The sequence below is a fragment of the Triturus cristatus genome, chromosome 12, assembly GCF_964204655.1.
Source record: "Triturus cristatus chromosome 12, aTriCri1.1, whole genome shotgun sequence".
NCBI classification, from domain to species: Eukaryota; Metazoa; Chordata; class Amphibia; order Caudata; family Salamandridae; genus Triturus; species Triturus cristatus.
Window position 1 is genome coordinate 504,355,592 of NC_140595.1, and position 20,603 is coordinate 504,376,194.

Below are 20,603 nucleotides of genomic sequence, written 5' to 3' on the forward strand. Positions count from 1 at the left end.
CCCACATCTTTAGAGCTACAACACGATTTGTTTTTATATAAAGTCAGTTGTGTAAGATTTTACATGGCAAAGCGTATGATGAAAAAACATGCAGAGTGTGAGCTAAGGACTCATGGGGCATATTATCAAGCCAGGCGATAAAATTATCGCCGCTTTAGCGGCATAAAACTGCCGCTAAAACGGCTATAATGGCTTTGATAATATGCTCTATGGAATTCCAATTGAAGCCCAGGTTAGATGTCCTTCACATCTAACATGGGCTTCAATTGGAATTCCATAGAGCATATTATCAAGCCCATTATCGCCGTTTTAGCGCCTGGCTTGATAATATGCCCCCATATAAGGCAAACACTCCTATTTGCACATGAATCGGGTTTAGCACGGGACTCAGAAAAGAGCATAATAAGAAATGTAATACACAAATGTTAAGAATTATAAAAGGTCTGCATTTTATGGAAGATGTGTGGCATAAGAATGCGTGAAAGCACAAGAAAGCGGCATCAGCATACATGTTTAATTTGATACCATCAACATTAATTCGAACTTGAAAACACAATTTTAACACTTGCCCTTCTTGTATTTATTTTTCATACAGTATACTCTAGCTAAGTTCCATATTATAGTTGCATAATATAGTGACAATGTTTGGAAGGCTAATAAATGTCTGTTATGATTCTATTGCACTCGGTGCAATAACGATGAGCTTACCTTTTATCTTGAGAAATAATTAGAGTGCGGTGCACGAAAGAATCTCAGCAATATAGCTTATAGGAGGATTGGGAACTACTTTTCCACTTTATCCCATATAATACGCAATCATCACCTTTCCCAAAATCGACTTAAAACTTTAGTGCGTAGCTCTTTCATATGAAAGAGAGAGCATGAAAAATAAAAATAGAACCTCAATTGCAAAATTGAACACACTAAACACCTGTTAGATATTTGTTGCAAAAAGATATTAGAAACAGTTAAATACAAGTCAGAACTCGACTTTACTAACTTGTTACAGTTGAGCTCCAATGTCTTTTCTTTATAATCGGTGATGAAGTGTGCACCACAAGTCACTCATTATAAATAAATAAGAGACTGGCATTTACACAGAGATTGCAGAATCCCGTGTATTACATATTGCAAATTTATTGTGGTGGACCTTTGTCCCTAACTGCCAAGTGGTTAGTTGGTGTTTATTGGTTACATAGTAGGGTACATGTTAGTGAATACAAGAGTGAGTGTTACAATACCAAAATGAAACAGCATCCACATAAAAATGCACGTGTAACGCACCTCCCCCAAAGGAAAAATTCCCATAATCAGTCCAATGTTTCGAGTAATGTGATCATGGGGTGTGCACAACCACCACTCCCGCTGTTTCCAGAGAGCAGTCACCAAGACTAATGCTGAATCAATCACAATTGTGGGATGCACCACCGATTTAGAGTTCCAGCATGATTGTGTCCATCCAATACTTGAAATTCCAAAACTTCTTTATTCTTCACAACAAAAATTGTAAAGCAGCCAAACCTGCCAACTTCTGTGGACTTCCTCAGGGCGTAATATCTAGTTATATTCTTCAATGACTGGTGTCATTTTGATCAACACTGTTTGGTTCCTGTACCTCAATGTATGTCTTCTGTTTGAACTATTCCCTCCTGTATGCGGGGCAAGTTCAATGGTACTCGGCACCTGTGACGTGTTGAGCATCCATTCACACTGCCATGGTCTGCGTCTTGACCATGTAGTGTTTCGCGCCAGAATGCGGATGTAGTGTAGTGTGGTACATTGGGTAAGCTAGAATGCGGTAAATTGAGGTGGGTTTGTGGCATTACAGTAAATTACAGTGTATTTAGTGACCAGGGTCCATAATGATCAGGTGCTGTGTGAACCTGTGACCTAAGGGTTCATTAGGAAGTTGAGAGGCAGCCTGCACATCTCAGGACAGTGGAAGACCAGCCAAATTAAAATATTCCTGCCAGTATGGTGGTGATACTTTTGCCACAATTGCTCCTGCCAATGAGAAAGATGCCTTTTAGCAAATATGCAATGCTGGCCTGCCTTCACATCATGGTGGCTGGTGCTTTGTTTATTGTATTTATCATAAAAACCACTAAAGTGGAAGCTTGTACCATAAAAGCATAAGCCAATGGATGTAATGCCTAAGGAAATTTCCCCTTGCATTTGAAATCTATTGATTACTTTTCCTGACAACAGTAAAGCTTTTGATGAACTGCTCCATTGAGCCCTAGGCAAATCGTCACCACAATGGTTGGAGCCAGCTGATGCTAAGTTATCAGAAACCTGCCAGTTACCCCACCTTTGAATGTAGCAGGAGAAGCAACAGTTTGACTGGCATGAGTGACCCAATTATTTACAGCAATTCACTTGTTTCTCCAAACTCTAAATTACATAATTATTGCCTTGTTGAGAGTTGGGAGGTAAAACAAATGTGCTAATTTCTGAAGGAAGTGATGTTTCAGGCAGGGAATCCATTGTTGGAATTTCCACCACCATAGAGGTACTATAGTGGACAAAATTCCACCAGTGGATTCTCCTCCAGAAATGTGATGATAACTTTACATCAGGTCCTTAGTGTGCTTAGGAGACTCTACAGTGTAGTTTGTTATGCTAAGGTACTGAGTGGTGTGCTATTTTACATAGGATGAAGAGACTGTGATGTGATAGTGCCCACAGGATGTGTTGCAGAAATCTTGTGTAGAGTGCAATGTGCTGGAGTATAGTCCTCCTGGAAACACCATCCAAAAAAATCCAAATTCCCAATCACCTCCATTGAGGAAAAGAACACATTGATCCCTCTAACTCTTAATGAGGGTGCGAGTAATTGGGTTGCTGGTTGAGGTCTTTGTCACAGTGAGGCACCAAATTAACCTGTGCTCAACCCTTTGGTAGCTTGGCACAGAGAAGTTAGGTTTAAAGTAGAGGCATGAGTAAAAAGTATATGCAGCACTTCAAACAGTACTAAAGTGAAAACACAACATAAGAAAAGTCCCACTCCGATTAAGAAAAATATAGCAGCAGTTTATAAATAAATCCAGACCAAAAATTTAAAAAATCCAATTGGTAGAACCATAGATATGCAATTTTAAAGATTTAAGTGAAAACAGCATCAAAATTAGACCTGGGCTAAAATTCCGTTCTGCTCGCGGAAATTGCGATAATTTGACATTTTCGCGTTCCGCGGAGAGCGCCAAAAATGTCAAAATTTCCGCAATCCGCATTTTCCCGGAAATTTTTTGCTTGCTCACGCTGTAAAATAATACATTCTCTCGCGCGCGTGATCGCCTTACCTGAATCCCCGCGTTCGCCGACAAGTTTTCCTGATCCGGTCACGTTCTCCACGAGATGTTGGATTGTTGGTAGCCATTTGCGCTGTCTCGCGACAGTTCACGCCCGCAGTAACGTCATTCGTCACACGATCACGTCTTTCTTCTCACGATCATGCACCGCGAGACAAGTGAAAACAAGATGGCCGCGCCCGCGAGCAACCGCATGGGTAAGTTGGCGAGCCGCGACCATGCAGAAAATACCGCGAACGGACGGGAAAAAAACTTCCGCATCTTCGCGATATTGCCGCGTGTTTGCGGAGATTTTTAACATTTTCGCGATAATTTGCGAAAGTGAATTTCGCAAATTCCGCCCACCCCTAATCAAAATGGGCAAGGTGCCACTTGCGACTATCTGGTCATATGAGACTGGCAGAAAGTCACAAGTTTAGACCTTCCACGATGGAGTGAGGATTGGGTACTAAGACCGGGTTAGTTCCAATGAAAAATTACCTTCTCAGTCCAACGCAAAGAGTCCCGTTTGTGGTGGAGGGGCCACAAGCAGCAGGGAAGTGTTTCAGACAGTCATCAATGTAACGTGAAAAGCAGGCCTGGCATCGCAGGTGGGTAGGCTGTAGCTTTGTGTTGATGCTCTATGTGAGCGGTCAATGCTGTAGCATGAAGAGTCAGGCTGACGTAACTTCACGTTGGCAGGAAGTGAAAGCGACAAAGTTTAGGTGCCAACAGGCCCATTCGCATTTGCGCGGAGACAGAAACCTTCAATTCAGGTCCACTGAGGCCACACCAAGGGTCCAGGACCTAAGGGGAATGATTTAGGGTCAGGGGCTGGCTTCCACTGGATCTGGGTGCCGGTTCAGGTGGTTGGGAGCCGTTTATGTCCCTGTGGGTGTAAACGTGAGGCCAGCAAATTAGCCCTTGGAGTTACTCTGGGAGTCCTGGGTTCAGGTGCAGGTCCAATTCATTTGTCTCAGGCAGGAGGACAGCTGGGCAGCAATCCATCCAGGCAGTAATCTAGCAGGACAGCTGTCCAGGACAGTGGCAGTTCTTTTAGCAGCACAGCAGTCCTTCTTCCTGGCAGAGTATACACAGGTCCAGAAGTGCAATGATGAGTTGGTGTCCGAAGTCATTATTTATAAAAGTGCCTCTTTTGAAGTGGGAGGGCTTCTAGAGGTTACCATTTGAAGTGAACAGGTTTCCTGCCAGCCCTGCCCTTGCTCCAGACTAACAACAGGGGGCATGTAGCCCTTTGTGTGTAGGCAGGACACAGACTATTCAAGTGTAAATAGGGGTGTGTTGTGCTCTGCCCTGCCATCCTTCCAGTGATGGCCCATCCAGGCAAAACTAAGCTCTATATTGTGTGTGGCTGTCTAGGAGGAATACACAAAGCCCAGCTGCCAACTACACCCAGTCATGTGACCCAGAGACAGACTAAATGGCCAAAGGAGGAAAATGCCTACTTTCTAAAAGTGGCCTTTACAAAATTGTAATTTACTGTCCGATTTTGTCATAAGAGAAGTTTTTTAATTACAATTCCAAAAGCACCAAAAAACGAACTGCTTACATGTCACCATTTGGAAGTAACATCTTATTAAATGTAATAAGGTAACTCCAGACCTTACAGTAGTAAAAAACAAATGTAAGAGTTTTACACTACCAGGACATGTAAAACTACAAAGTACATGTCTAACTTTTTTAATATACTGCACTCTGCCCACTGGGCTACCCAGGGCCTATCCTCGGGGTGATTATATTTATGAAAAAAGAAGGATTGGGCCTGGCAAAAGGTTTCTTAGACGAGACACCAAATGTGACCCTAGAGCTAACATTTAGCTACTTGGTTGCAGATTAAATGCCTCAATAGAGTAGCTTATTACTTGGTTGTAACATCTCCCACTCCTAAATGAATGAGGTAGACAAATGATGCAGTAGTCTTATTTCTACAATACTGCCCACAGTCAGGGGCCACATTTGAGATGCTACGATACCCAAATTACATCCCTTATAAAGCCTATATAATGGCATAGTGTCATTCACTAGCTGTCTAATCATGCTACAGTTCTTAGATATATCCACGTCATCACGGCGCACATTCCAACATGGGAAACTACAAATCCCAGCATACTCGCAAAAACTCTGTAGTTCCAGTGATTTGAATTTAGCTACGAGAAAAGTGACAGACTAAGTAGGCTTGACACTAATGTATCACAATCTGTAGTCAAGAAACCCCGTTATTTTGCTTAAAATGATTGTTTCAGTGAAATTAACAAATTTTTCAGAGTAACACGACGTGGTTAACACGTGATTTGGAAACGTGGGACTACATCTCCCAGCAAAGTCGAAATACATGGCATGTAAATGCACGTTTTTAGGCTAATGCACTACACCTGCGCTTTTCATGTTTCTATGTCTATTTAAAGATGGCGCTTACCGGACGTCGGCACCTCCCCGTACGGCTCTGAAGCGGCCCGGGGTACCGACAGACAGGTGAGCACAGCGCACAAACAGGGGCTATGCATGGGATCCTTTATTTAGGATTCTTATAACCCTTTAACAGCACGTTAATACTAATAGAGGTTCGAGGTATGGCAATATTTGCTTGAACGCCTGACTCCGGATACGTACAACAAACCATGGAGGAGCACAAAGCGCTGGTTTCTGCTACCGCTTAAGAGCGCTTTAATATCAATAGAAGTTCAGGGTACAGCAGCACTTGCTCGACCGTTTGGCTTCGTATACTTCTAATGAGACCACGGAGGAACATAAATCACAAACAGGGGTCACTCACTCGATCTCTTTATATCATAAAGAGCATGTTTGGCTGTACAGTGCTAATCGCGATGTGAAGGACCTGTCATTCACGATATCTGCATCCACATGAAGTGCTTTAATAACAAGGGCGGCTATAGGTACGGCAGTACCGGTCTAGATCCTAATACGCTCATTTTACCACTGTTTGATACAAACACTTAGATGCATGCTTACAATTTAAGGGGGTCTGTTCTGTCACTTTTTCTGCCTGATTGTAAATTACACTATAACCAGTGATTAAATAAGATCTGGTACAGTCCGTATTTTGAACGATGACAGTACGGAAGTATTGGTAATTGCCTGACTCGATGTCTGTTTCCTTTTCTACTGACGTTCTGGTTGAATCTTACGCTCGAGATTACCTGCCCCAGTTGGAAACAGGCAATATGAATGTCATTCACTATGAATTGGAACTTTTTAACTTGATTTAGCTTTGTTTAAGCTCTGTTCGCAGGCGCAGAATGCAGGGTTCAAATGTCAGAGAACTGATATAACAGACGAAAGGAGTAGCATTATGTCAGGCTATCCTGAGCATTCCCTGCTCTTTCTCACCTTTTAGAGCGGGGCCTCATTTCCTGAGCCGTTGCCAGATGAGGTGATGTCAATTCCTCGTAAGATACACGTAAGCACGTTTTCTGATGCACTATTGAATCATGGAGTGGCTTAAAAATAAATATATTTAAAAAATATATATAAATAGATGAAAAATAGAATGCCACTATGTATTAAAATATACAGTGAGTACACTAGACCTTTTATCTCTGTTGTGCCGTCTTTACAAAAGATCGATATTCTCTTTCTACAGATGCCACAAGCATTCCGTAAACTACAGAGGATTCGAACACCTTCAACGCAGGTTACATGGTTGTATTTCTTCCTACCTCGTTCTTTTTACTTCACATTTATTATATATTTTTTTGATCACGTAGTAGCAATATTTCATGGTGGTCCTGAAGAAGGCCTAGCATTACTATAGTCCATGTGGCTGAAACATGTAGACGCATTTTCCATACCTTGACAGTTATTTTGTTAAAGCTGTTGTTGCACTGTTTTTACTTTGAACAACGAGAGATACCTATTAAAATTTTCTCTCTTGCTGTTCAATTTTCATTCTCACTTTTCACCGTCATGCACTGCGCCCAGCACTCTTATATACAACACCTTCTCACATCTGTTGGATCAGATATAGCGCCGTATGCGCCTCATTTACTTTTGAAAACATCCGCGAGCTCCCCTCTCTCATTGAAAGGGTTGTAGCCCTTAGTGGCACTAGTATGTTACTAGGAGGAGATCCCAGATGATGAAGCATGTCACCTCTGTGAGTGATGGGAATCCGTCCTCCTTAAAGGATGTTCCGTCTCTGAAGAATGTTCTCAAAGAACAGTATCACAGTTATTTAGGTATAGTTGTGCTTTAGGGTCTGTCTCAGACTTATTAGACCTGTGGATACTTTGGTTGTTTTGCTTAAAAGGTTTCTTATGCCAGGTCAAAATGGCAGTTCAAAACTACCCACACAGGTTGCAATGGCAGACATGAGACATGTTTAAAGGGATACTTAATTGGCTGTCATAATCAGTGTTGCAGGCCAACTAGTAGTATTTCATTTACAAGCCAATTCTACCATGTTTTAAGGAGTGAGCACAATCACTTTAGCACAGGTTAGCAGCAGTAAAGGGTGCAGAGTCCTAAACCCAGCTATAATAAAGTCTGCATAACAGGAGGGTTGAAGGCAACACTTTGGGGGGGAACCACTCTGAGGATGCCAGGTCTAATAGGGGTCTTAGGGTTCATGATTAACCTGTGAATGAAAAATAAAGGTCTGCTGATATGTAGACCTCAAGACAATATACTTATTACAAAATCATGCAGCAGTACATTCACATTTGAATTTTAGATGTATGAATGGAATTAGAAACATGTTTGCAAGATTGAAACATATCCATAAGATTTATGTCAAGAACATTTTACAGGAGAACAATGCTAATATTATATGCTTTTAGTCATTCATAAGAATTCTTATTAAGATGTGGGAAAGTAACTGTTACTGTTTTCTTTCCTCACAAGCGTGCCAATTTACTGCACTAGATATACCAAATTGTTTGATAATATTTCAAGCTATCAAGACATTTTAAATGTTTTTGTCAGCTCTCCCATTTTATTTCATTTCTGTATTACTTAAACTTCCGTAAGCCAGGAGGACAATCCTTGAATTATGATCAATAATTATTTTGAGATGTTCTTTAAAGAGATGAAAACCAGTAGGTCACTGTTCCACATTATGTGCATAAAACAATTGAGCATCAGCAATCACTGTCAACACTTTGTTGCATCTGTTATATCAACGGTGAGGTAATGAGCATTACATTGAATGTTACACTTCAGTTTAAATATCTGTTGTTTAAATTAACAATTGTGGCACTTACCATAACCTATGAATTTCAGTGATGTTTTATTTTACCGTGAAAATAGGACTGTACTTAAACTTTTGTTGTAAATGAATTTCGAATGATTATTTAAACATCTGTTAATCTGTTATAAACAAGTGCAAAAATAACTTTATTTAAATCTTAATTTTTTTCTTTCTTTTTCTCTGACTATATATACTAATCAAATTGCTAATTTAAAATATGAGCAATGGTGAGGTTAGATGACTTATGTGACTGTTTGACTTTAGCATTCACTGCATAATTATGGATTTACTGTGTTTGTCACTTCATTTGCATCATAATTTGTCAAATTTGCTGAGCTAAGGAAAAACAGAGTTTCTAGCTTAAATGGATGAACATAATATTGGCAGACCATTATTCCAAATAATTTAATTTTTTTGCTGCATAATTTAGATAACTTTACCACATAATGTGGTCTCCATGCTACATAATCTTAATTGCCCTGACAATGTTAAAGTTATGCAGAGTGCTTTGGGGACTGTCATTATCATAAAAAAATCAGTTTTAAACAATAATCTCCATATTTCACAGTTCCCTGTGAAATAAGAGTTTTTCTTCTATTGCATTTTGTACAATAAATCACCAAAACCTGATATATATATATTACCTACTGGCGGTCGCCAGTAGGTAGTTATAATTAGGACCTAGTTTCCATAGGAAAAGCGTTTTTTGTTTTCCCAATAACTTTGGCGCAGGTTGACGAATCTTCGTGAAATTTTCAAAATTAGTGGCCCGCTCTGGTCAGCTCCTGTCTTGAAAGTTTCAGGGTGATTCGTTAAGCGGGTGCCGAGAAATAAGGGAGTCCCAAAACACGTTTCCCCCATGTAATTTCCTGTAGGAAACTTTAGACAAAGCTATAGCCCGAACTGAATTTCACCAAATTTGGCAAAAATGTAGCCCTTGGTTCAGAAAGAGTCCTTTGTGTTGAATGGTGTAAATCCGTTCAGTAGTTCCTGAGAAAATAGAAAAATAAAACATATTGATACCTAGGGCAGCGGTGGGTTCGCGAACCCTCCCGACCATGAGCTTCATTCTAATTGGCTGCCAACACTCCAAACAAGGAAGTGTTGGCAGCCATCTTGTGACTCGGTAGAATTGAATCTCAAGAAAACAGTCAAAAAACATTGAACAACAAGGAAAGGGGGCAAGGTAGAAACACCCTGACCTCCTAGGGCTGCTCAGGGGGTCTCGAAAGGACCCCCAGGCCCAAAACAAGCATTTAAAAAAAAATAAAACAGCGTAATTAGCACTGGGGTGGCGAATCCCGCCAAAATTATGAAATAAATGAAGCGCAGGCTCCTGCGCTTCATTTAAATGAGGCCCCTGGGTGGGCCAGGTCCTGGGGGCATTGCCCAATTCATAATTTAAAAATTACGGGGGCCCCTGCAGCCCCGGAGACTGCCACCTCCCCGGGGCTATGCTAATAATATGAGGGAGGGCACGCGGCCCTCCCGCAGCCCCGGGGACTGCCACCTCCTCGGGGCATCTTTTAAATGAATCTTGGGGGGCCTCCAAAGCCCCCCCCAAGCTTCGGGGACTGCAACCCCTGGGGCTTCTCTTTCATATTCACGGGGGGCACACGGCCTCCCCACTGCCCCAGGAACTGCCACGCCCGTGGCTTGTTTAAAAATAAATAAATAAACCTGTGGCCCCCCTCCTGGAGCCCTCGTTGGCCTTGGGGACCGCCAGGGCTGGCTCCTGCAGTGTCCCGGGGTCGCCACCCCTGGGTCACTGCTTTTTGCTATGACAGGGCGGGAGCCGGGCGGCTCCAATCCTGTCATTGCAAACACTGTTTTGGCTTTTGGAAGAGAGAGCAGGGAAACCTGCTCTCTCTTCCAAAAGCCAAAGCAGAATTGCTTTTCCACAAGGGGAGCTGCATGTTAGCAGCTCCCTGTGTGGAAAAGCAATGCCGGCTCCCGCAGGAGGCGGGGAGCCGACGGGACTGTGGGGGAATTGGGGCTCTCCCCACGGTCCCCCACGAAGTGGCCAGGCCCCAGGGGATGGTATCCCCAGGCTCTCAATGGCCTGAGGAGGGGGGCCACGCGGCCCCCTCCAAATATATAAAAAAAAAAAATACTGGCCATGCCAACTAGCCCACCAGGTCCCTCCAGTAAGAGCCACAGGGCTGCCTTGCAGAGAGGTGGTCCAAAGCCATGTCCCTTTTTACACCTCTCTGCAACGCAGCTCTGTGGTGCTTACTGAAGGTACCGGGTGGGCTAGTAGGACCCCAGGGACCTTCTAAGTTCAAGGGGATTCCTGGGGGACAACTAATCCACCAGGTACCTCCAGTAAGAGCCACAGAGATACGTTGCAGAGAGCTGTATAAAGGGACGTGGCCTCTGACCCCCTCTCTGCAAGGCAGCCCTGTGGCACTTACTGGAGGTTCCTGGTGGGCTAGTTGGCCCCAGGGACCCTCAGGATTGAAGTGGAATTAATCCCCTAACTTAAAACACACCACAGGGCGCGCTTGCACACTTGTCAAATCAGGCCCCGCCCCCTCCCTGCACCACTGTGCAAACACGCCCTGTGGTGCATTTTAAGTTGGGGGATTAATTCCCCTTCAATCCTAAGGGTCCCTGGGAGCCAACTAGCCCACCAGGTACCTCCAGTAAGCACCACAGGGCTGCATTGCAGAAAGGTGATCCTTATAAATTCACCATGCACTCTCCTTGCAGTACTCTAATCATCCAGTCACTACCCATGTACTCATGCAATGGCCCAGCCAGCACCATGTACTTATCCAATCACTCTGCCAAAACACAAGCACTTTTAAATTCAGCATGCACTCTCCTTGCAGTACTCTATTCATCCATTCAGTACCCATGTACTCATGCAATGACCCAGGCAATAACTCATGGCAAATACCGAGGAGGTCATGCTATTCACAGGGGTGCCCCAACGCATAGTGTTCCCCAGAGTATGTAGGTGTTTTCACTGTATTCTAAGTGTCTTTTAGCATAGCACTGGATCCAGTCCTGGTTAGTCAGAGTCAGTTACCACCAGTACCCGTCAGCAAAATGTTGGGGGCACAGGAGGACTTTCTCCTCCTCTGTTGGTTCTTTCTGCACATCTCTTGCTTCTTCGTGCACTTTTCTTCATCTTTCTGGACCTCTGTTGCCTCTTACTGCATTTGTCTTTCTTCTTTCTGCGTTTTTCTTCCTCTTTCTTCACATGTCCTACCTTCGTAGGCATAGTTAGAAATTAGCATTTAAAAAACCTTTGAAATTCACTGAAAAAACCATAGGTTTCAGGGATGTTATAGTTAGAAATGATCATTTATAAGACCTGTGAAATTCACTGAAAAAAACATAGGTTTCAGGGACGTTATAGTTAGAAATTAGCCTTTAAAAAACCTTAGAAATTCACTGAAAAAAACATAGGTTCCAGGGACGTTATAGTTAGTTGGACATTTCACTAGTACAAAACCAGAGAAATTCGCCAGTTATAGTTAGTTGAGCTAGCTATAACTCGCGCCCGTGCAATGCACTGCTGATGACATCACATATTACATCATTCATGGCATGGTCAGTGACATCACTGATGACATCACTGATGACATCTCAAATGACATCACTGATGACATCACTGATGACATTCTCCAGTGACTATGTGTTTCTGTAAAGTTTTATATATAGTCACTGAAAAAAACATGGGTTTCACACACGTTATAGTTAGGAATTAGCATTTAAAAAACCTTTGAAATTCACTGAAAAAACCATGGGTTTCACACACGTTATAGTTAGGAATTAGCATTTAAAAAACCTTAGAAATTCAATGAAAAAACCAAAGGTTTCACACATGTTATAGTTAGCTGGACATTTCACTCGTAAAAAACCAATGAAATTCCCCTGTTATAGTTAGTTCAGCTAACTATAACTCGCGCGCCCGCAATGCACTACTGATGACGTCACATATTACATCACTCATGACATGGTCAGTGACATCACTCATGACATCACTGATGACATCTCAAATGACATCACTGATGACATCATCCAGTGAATGTGTCTTTTTCTGAAAATTACATATGTTTTATACATGTATATCTCAAGGTCGATGGAAGAATCAATGGGTATATAAGTGTCTAAGTGGATGATTTGTTTTTGAAAAATTGATTGTATTACTGACTGATTAAGTGTATCTTATTGAATACATGGCTTAGTGAGTAATGTTTAAATATGTAAATATCTGTATCAGTCTCTCACTTTGTGTATAAGTGGCTGCATGGGTTGGTGAGTAGCTACATGAGTGTCTATAGAGGTTATTAGTTGGTTTTTTGAGTATCACTATGAGTGTCTGAGTGTCTGTATGGTTCGGTGGGGGTATTATGTAGTGCATAGGTGCATGAATGAGTGACTCACTCTTTGTATGTGTTGAAGACAGCATGTGTGCAGGACTGTATGGGTGGATGACTGTATGCATGGATGTGTTAGTGAGTGAATGACTGTCTCAATAGTGTCTTTATGAGTAACTACATATGTTTTAAACTAGTATATGTGACTATTGGTGTATATAAGTGAGTATATGTGAGAGTGAGAGATTGAAAGAGTTCCTGTATGAATAAGTATGTGTTTCTATAAGTGATTGTTAAAAAGACTAAGTATGTGTAAGTTTCTGTTAAAGTAAGTGTGCTGGTGTGTGTATAACTGTATATGCAAGTAAATGGATGTTTGTTTCTTTATTAGCATGAGTGACTATGTGTGTGAGTAACTCTATGGATGAGTGGAATTGTGTTACAGGATGTTTAGGTGTATGAGTACATATGATGTGTGAGTACATGTATGAGTGACTGTATAGGATTGTTGGTGGATGAGTGGATGTGTATGTTGATCTTAGAATTACTGAATAGGTTGTTGTAACTGTTATTGGTATGTCCATTGTTTTGAAAATTTTAGTGTCTATTTTTGAATGTTTGTATCAAAGGTTATATTAGGGTGAGAGGAGGTCTACCACTCTGTCACAAGGATGATGTCATCAGTGATGTCATTTGAGATGTCATCAGTGATGTCATGAGTGATGTCACTGACCATGTCATGAGTGATGTAATATGTGACGTCATCGGTAGTGCATTGCGGGCGCGCGAGTTATAGTTAGCTGAACTAACTATAACGGGGGAATTTCATTGGTTTTTTACGAGTGAAATGTCCAGCTAACTATAACATGTGTGAAACCTTTGGTTTTTTCATTGAATTTCTAAGGTTTTTTAAATGCTAATTCCTAACTATAACGTGTGTGAAACCCATGGTTTTTTCAGTGAATTTCAAAGGTTTTTTAAATGCTAATTCCTAACTATAACGTGTGTGAAACCCATGGTTTTTTCAGTAAATTTGCAAGGTTTTTTAAATGCTAATTTTTTTTTCTTTCTTTTTTTTTTGTTTTTACATATTTTTATTTTAATTTTCTATCCTTTTTTAAAGACTATGGTTAAATTTTTTAAATTCTATAATATGTTTTTTTTAATATATTTTATAAAATAAACATGTAAAATTTATTAGCAATACATTTTTTCTTTTTTTTTTCTTTTTTTTTTTAGTACGCGTACCGTAAGCTTACGGTAAGCGTACGGTTTACCCAACGTCCGTAATTTATCTACGCTGTTTGCGTATAGTTACGCAATTTGCGTAGTCGCGCGTACTCCGCGTGGGACGCATACGCGTGTACGCTACACGCGCACGTTACGCGGAAGTGTCGGGGAGTGACTGTTAAGCGCATGCGTGCAAGCGCGTGTCTTTTTTACGCGCATGCGTACTTTTGCCGTAAGCGTACCGTAAGCGTACGTTAGGTCATGTGATCATGAAACACAACTTTTGATTGGTTGAAACTACTTTCAGTTCTAGAACTCTCCTACACCACACCCATTCCCCTCATTTCTGCTTGTGATCCCTTAGGAGAAGGAGCTGGGTTGTCTTTGTGATACGATGGCAGAACAGCAGAGCTCTTCTGAGAGTGAGGCTAGCAGCACTACCTTGAGGCAGAGAGCGAGGAAACAAAAGACCTCTTACGTATGGGATTATTTTACTTTTCCAGAAGGCCAGCAAAAGGTAAATGCACCCTTAGTGACTTGCAAGCTGTGTAAGCGTGTACTTTCAAGAGGTAATCCTGACAGGAAGTATTCCTTTGGGAATCACACCATGATGAGACACCTTAAGGATGTACACAGAAGGACACATGCTCGATTTACTGAAGGTAACCCTTCAGTAAATCAACCAAGCACATCCACAGCAGCTCAGCCTGGACCATCATCTGCAGAGCCGAGTCCTTCTTCTGCAGGTCAGGTGAGCCCTTCATCTGTGGGGGGAGCATCTCCTTTTTCTGGTCCTCTGGAAATTAACCCTCGGTTTGCGAGGGTTGAAGTACGGTGCGCCCATTGTGACGATCTAATTACTTATAGGGAGACCAGTGTTTCCCTAGTGAACAGTAAAATAGATCAGCACACTTGTCGTACCGTCTAATATTCCCAATCTTTCTTTCCTCTGTCACTGCATGAACACAACGGCTCTTTTAAGAGCCAACCTTACCTTTCATCTATTTTTATATATGTTTTTAAAAACTTTTTTTATTTTTTTTTTTAGCGTACGGTGCGCGTAATTTTTTTTTTTTTTTTAAAACACTAAAAATCAATTATCACATTACAAGGTCCTTGAGAGACTACAATTAAAAACTGCAAATGTGATTGTAGAGAAGTGGAAAAAAGGGACCATGACATTATTGACTTACCATAGCCACTCAAAAAAAGATTTATTCATTTTATTTATTTTTAATTGCTTTTTAAATGGTTATAGTTTTCGAAAATTTTCTATCTCAATCTGAAAAAAAGAAAAAAGTATTAATATTTAATAAAACATTTAATAATACAGTACACATATTTACATATTTTTCAAAAAATATTTTTGCCTTTTTTTTGCTGTTTTCAGAAAATATTACATTTCACTATAAATTGTGAAAGCAATTGCATTCATCATTTAACAGCAGGCAAAAAAAAATTAACAATCTCAAAGATTGTTTTTAAAAAAGCCCAGAATCTCTTTTTTCATAAACATAACTTTAAAGAAATGCATGATATTCTAAAAAAATATCATCTAATATCTATACTTATTTCTTTAAAATACCGTATGACATTTTTGTTTCAGAAGTATAATCACAATAATATATGTTAAATAACTCCACAATACATCTGGTTCCATTTCCTTTAGGCCAAATAGTAATTTTAAAATTCTTTTTTTGTTTAATTTCCAATGGTAATCCAATAAAAAACAAAAGTTTAAATTGTATAGATGTCACCGTTTCTCTGTAACATTTTGGTTTCCGAAAGATTAATTAATAATTAAATAAGTCCACAATAGAATTGTTTACTTTTCCGCATGGCCAAATAGTAATTTTAAAAATCTTTTTTGAAAAAATTTCCAATGGCAATCCAATAACATTCCAAAATTTAAATTGTGCAGATGTTACCGATTTTTTTCTAAATTTTTGGTTTTCCAAAATTTCCTTAAAAAATGGAAAAAATCCACATTACAATTGGTTACCTTTCCATTAGGCCAAATGATAATTTGTTAAATCTTTTTATTTGTAAATTCCAAATGGTAATCCAATAAAATGGTAAAATTGTTTTCTCCAGATGTTGCCAAATCTCTCTAAAATTTAGGTTTCAGGAAGATTAGATAGGAATTTGCTAAATCAAAAGGCAAACGTTGCTTAAAAATCAATTGGGAATCATTACACAGTGTCCAGCCTTTTTCACATTTAAGATAAACTGTGTAATGACCAGAAGTTACAGTAGGTCCATCATGGAAAATTATTGCAACTGTTACAAAAGTTTTTCCTGAAATTGATAATTGCTGTCCTGTAAACTTCTTTATTAAAGTATCCAATTTTGAACCATCAGCTCAACATCGTTGCATCATTAAAATTACATACTGTCTGTATTCCTTTAAAATTAATGTTGAAAACATGTCAGATTTACACTCACTGCATTGCATGCTATGATTAGCATCTTTAACTAATTTAGCAAAAGTGACTGTTTTACTCTCTGGCAATGTTAAATAAATAAACCTTTCAGAATCAACATAAGAGCCACATATATTATAACAGTTTTCACAACTATGTTCCCATTTATAAGAGAGACCAAAAATATGTTGTATTTGTACCCCTTCCTCTTCCAGTACCTGAAGAAAATATATCAAGAATTCCTGTGCATCTTGCTGTACATTTTGAGAAAACTGTGTTCGTCCTGAACATACATCTAAAAGTTTTCTAATTTCAGTAGCACTTTCTATTTGAGTTTTATCATTACTCAGCTTTTCAAAAAGGAGACTCAGCACAGTACAGAATCTTTTTCCCTGATTTACTATTATCTGCTCTTGCAAACTTTCCAGATAAAATGCAACATTCAGCACTACATTAGCGTAGCAGTTGACACCAGAGCTATTTTCAAAATGACATCCTACAACCTGTTCTTCATTTTCCTTATTCTTTTTGCTTGCAATTACATCACTCCTCTTTTTTTTCCTCCTCTCTACATCTTCATTACAGATATTCTCATTTCTCCTTTTACGAGAAACTACACGTTTCTCCAACACAGGATACTGACCTAAATGAGGAGCATAGCTTCTTCTTAATCTATTATACTCCTTTACACAGTTTGTATCAGCACTAACTTTTGAATCATCAAAGTCTATCATGAATAAACCTGATAATGTTTTCACTCGTGACAAAGCAACATATGCCATACCTTCTTTGAACACAGTTGAACCAATGTTCACAAATGCACAATCTACAGTCAATCCTTGAGACTTGTGAATAGTTACAGCATATGCTAGAGAAAACGGAAACTGCTTCCTACGTACATATAAGTCTTTCACAAGCATGAAACGAACTGTACAACGACAAATATCTTTAACTTCTTCTATCTGATCAAATTTTATTTTTAAACATTCAATTCCATCTTTTTTCTGATAATTAATAAAACCCACAACTCTTCCCATAGCTCCATTAACTGAACCTTTTTCAACATCCAAATTTCTCCTTAAAAATACTCTACAGTTCATGCAAACATATAGATTTTTTTCTAATCCAGCTGTTTTGGAAATCTTCTTCTCTAGTGAATCCAATTTATTTTTCAGTGTGCCTGTTAATGTGATAGTAATTCTTCCATCCTCAATTTTGTCCACTGCTTCCAATTTCCTGATATCTTCCTTTTCCAATTTCAAAAGCTCCTCATTGAATATTGAGCACTCACGTAGAGTTGGCATTAAGCAGATGACACTTTTGTTTTCTGCAATGTTCTTGTATATCTTCTCTGCAACTATTTCTTCCTTTGGAAATAAATTATGTAGCAGCCGAGTCTGTAATGCTTTTTTGCCAGCTTCTGTGAGTAGTCCAATCCTGATATCTTTCAGAATACTTCCATATTCTTCATCGTTTGCTTGCCTCATATTAGTTGTAAGTTCCTTGTACTCAAAGAAGGACCAAATATTTGCATTACCAATGCTTCCCAATGACTTCTTCGTGTCTTCATGTGTCACAGTATTAAACACTGGTTGTCCTTTAACTGGAGTAAGTTGCAAAAGATCTCCAAAAACTATGACGTGTTTTTCTCCAAATAACACGTCATAGTCTGTCTTCAGAATTTGCTGCATTCTTAAATGCACAAAGGCAAGCATTAAGTTCGATACCATGCTCACCTCATCAATAATGAGAACTTGCATCTTCTTCAATACTCTTGAAACTTCCAAGCATGCTTCTCCAGTTAGCTTGTTGTATTGTATTTTGTTCTCATGCTCCACTGGTAACATTAGCAAACGATGTAAAGTGATTCCTTTTATGTTATATGCTGCTAACCCAGTTGGAGCAGTAACCACACAAGACAAAGTAGAATCCGTTTTTTGCTGTAGGTAGCTTCTGATGACTTTTATAAGGAAACTTTTTCCAGTTCCAGCTTGTCCGCTTACATACATCCTGATTGGATGAAATGATGTGCATGAGCACTCTTTTTTTTCATGTAGAAATCCGTGATCAATTTTGTTTCTGATCTCTTCATGAATTTGTTGCTGCTCTTGATTCAGTTGTCTTTCCAAATTTTGTAAGTCTATAAATTCTTCTTGAGCTTGATTCATAGCTGTTTCCACTTCATTCATGGCTATTGATGCTTCATTTTCAACGATTGGTTGTCCTAGGGGATCTTGACTTCTTGACTGAGTGTTCCTGAACTTTGGCTGTCCTGAGAACTGTCTCTAGCTATTTCTGCTGCAATTGTAGTTTCCTGTTCAATTTCTTCATTTAACATTTGCAGATAAGTTGGGAATGTTCTGCATTGTATGCTGTCTTTGCAAGCATTAAATGAATCTTCATAGCTTTGAAATTCTCCCAGTAGTTCATCCTCTGTACGCCATGGTTTAAACAGCTGTAAAAGAGCCAAGTAGTAAAATTCCTTTTTGTCAGTAGTGTCGCAACTCAGCTTCCGGTGATTTATCAAACTTCCTTTTGTTTGCTTCACCAAACATCCTTCCTCACCAATGACTTTATATTTTCCATTGTTGATGTCTTCTGCGGCTTTCCGTGAATAAATGTAGTTCTGCAGCACTTCATAGAGACACATGTTCTCCAGATGATGACTTCTCTTTGGGTAATATGTATCCAACATGTTTGATTTCAAAATATCTGTACTTTCTGGGTCATTCTCGGCCAAATATTCAATTTCTCCAACAGATTTCAGTACCCGATTTCTCATTGCTGCAAGGCCTAAACTTGCCCAAATTATTCTTCTTGATTTCGAGTAGAGACTTGCAGAAGATAACCTATCTGAACATTCGTAGGATCCAATTTCTCGATGCGATAACATCTTCAAACTGAAACTGTACAGCTTCTTACTGACAGTTTTCTCGTGAGAAATCTCTTCCCACATTTCCTTCAATTCTGTTTTTTCTGATTTCGTAATGTAAGACGTTACATATCGAGCAACAGCAATGGAATTGTCAGCTACATACTGTATATCCATGTTAGCGTTCCACATGGATAAAATCACTGGGTTGTAGTCATTTATATTTTTTGATTCTTCTTTTCTTTTAAGGTTGTAGGTATTCTTAGGTGATTTTCTTGTGATAGTATGTCTCACAGCTGACATAAAACTGTTAACTCTTCCTTTTGAAAGAACAGGTCTAGGAAATCCAAATCGACATTTAGTGTAGTATTTATCTTTGCTCTTGTATTTCCGTCGACCGTATTTTCCACACCGATGACTTTGGAAACGTAAAACTTGCTCCTTTAACTTTTTCTCTTCTGTGCTTTTTGGTATAGCACATGTTGCATATTCTTCAATGTAAGATAACACTGCTTCATCAGTATCTGTTCCAAACTTTGGGGCATCCTTGATCCACAACAGCATATGAATGAGGAGCACCTCTTGCCTGGTACTCTTTTCTCCAAAAGAAATCCACTACTTCTCCTAGAGGTGGATTTTTTTTATTGCAGATGAAGGACATCATAGCCTCAAATCTATGATTGAAATATCTGCAAACATTAACCGGATCCAATGAGCACAGTTCTCCTGCTGTTTTGTATTCGATGTTTTTAATGTTTGAATTTGCCTCTCGTAAAAAATCCAGTAAATCATCCCAAGCGTACTCGGCACAGCTTAGGGTAAGGAACCATGTTGGTGTTCCTAAATTCCGTAACATGCATTTTAATTCACCATGGCGTCGGTACCAATATTCATTTGTCCCACGCTGACAAGCCATCAGATTGATCAGTTGTGTTTCCAAATGATCATCTCGGTGCTGCACTTTCTCCATAAAATCCTTAGCAGACACATTTTGCAAATGTACTCCACTTTTTAAAATGTGATTTACTGCATAAGACAGTGCAGACAAGTCGCTTTCAAATAAAAGATGGAACAAATAAGGAATACTTTGTCGAAATCTGGGATCTTCAGCATATAGTCTTGTAGTCCGATACTCAGAAGCTGGAATCTGTTCCGGACGTTCATCGTATCGTCTTCCTTTTCCTTTAGGAAACAGCTGGGGAAAACATCGAGCTTCCAAGCTCTCCTCCC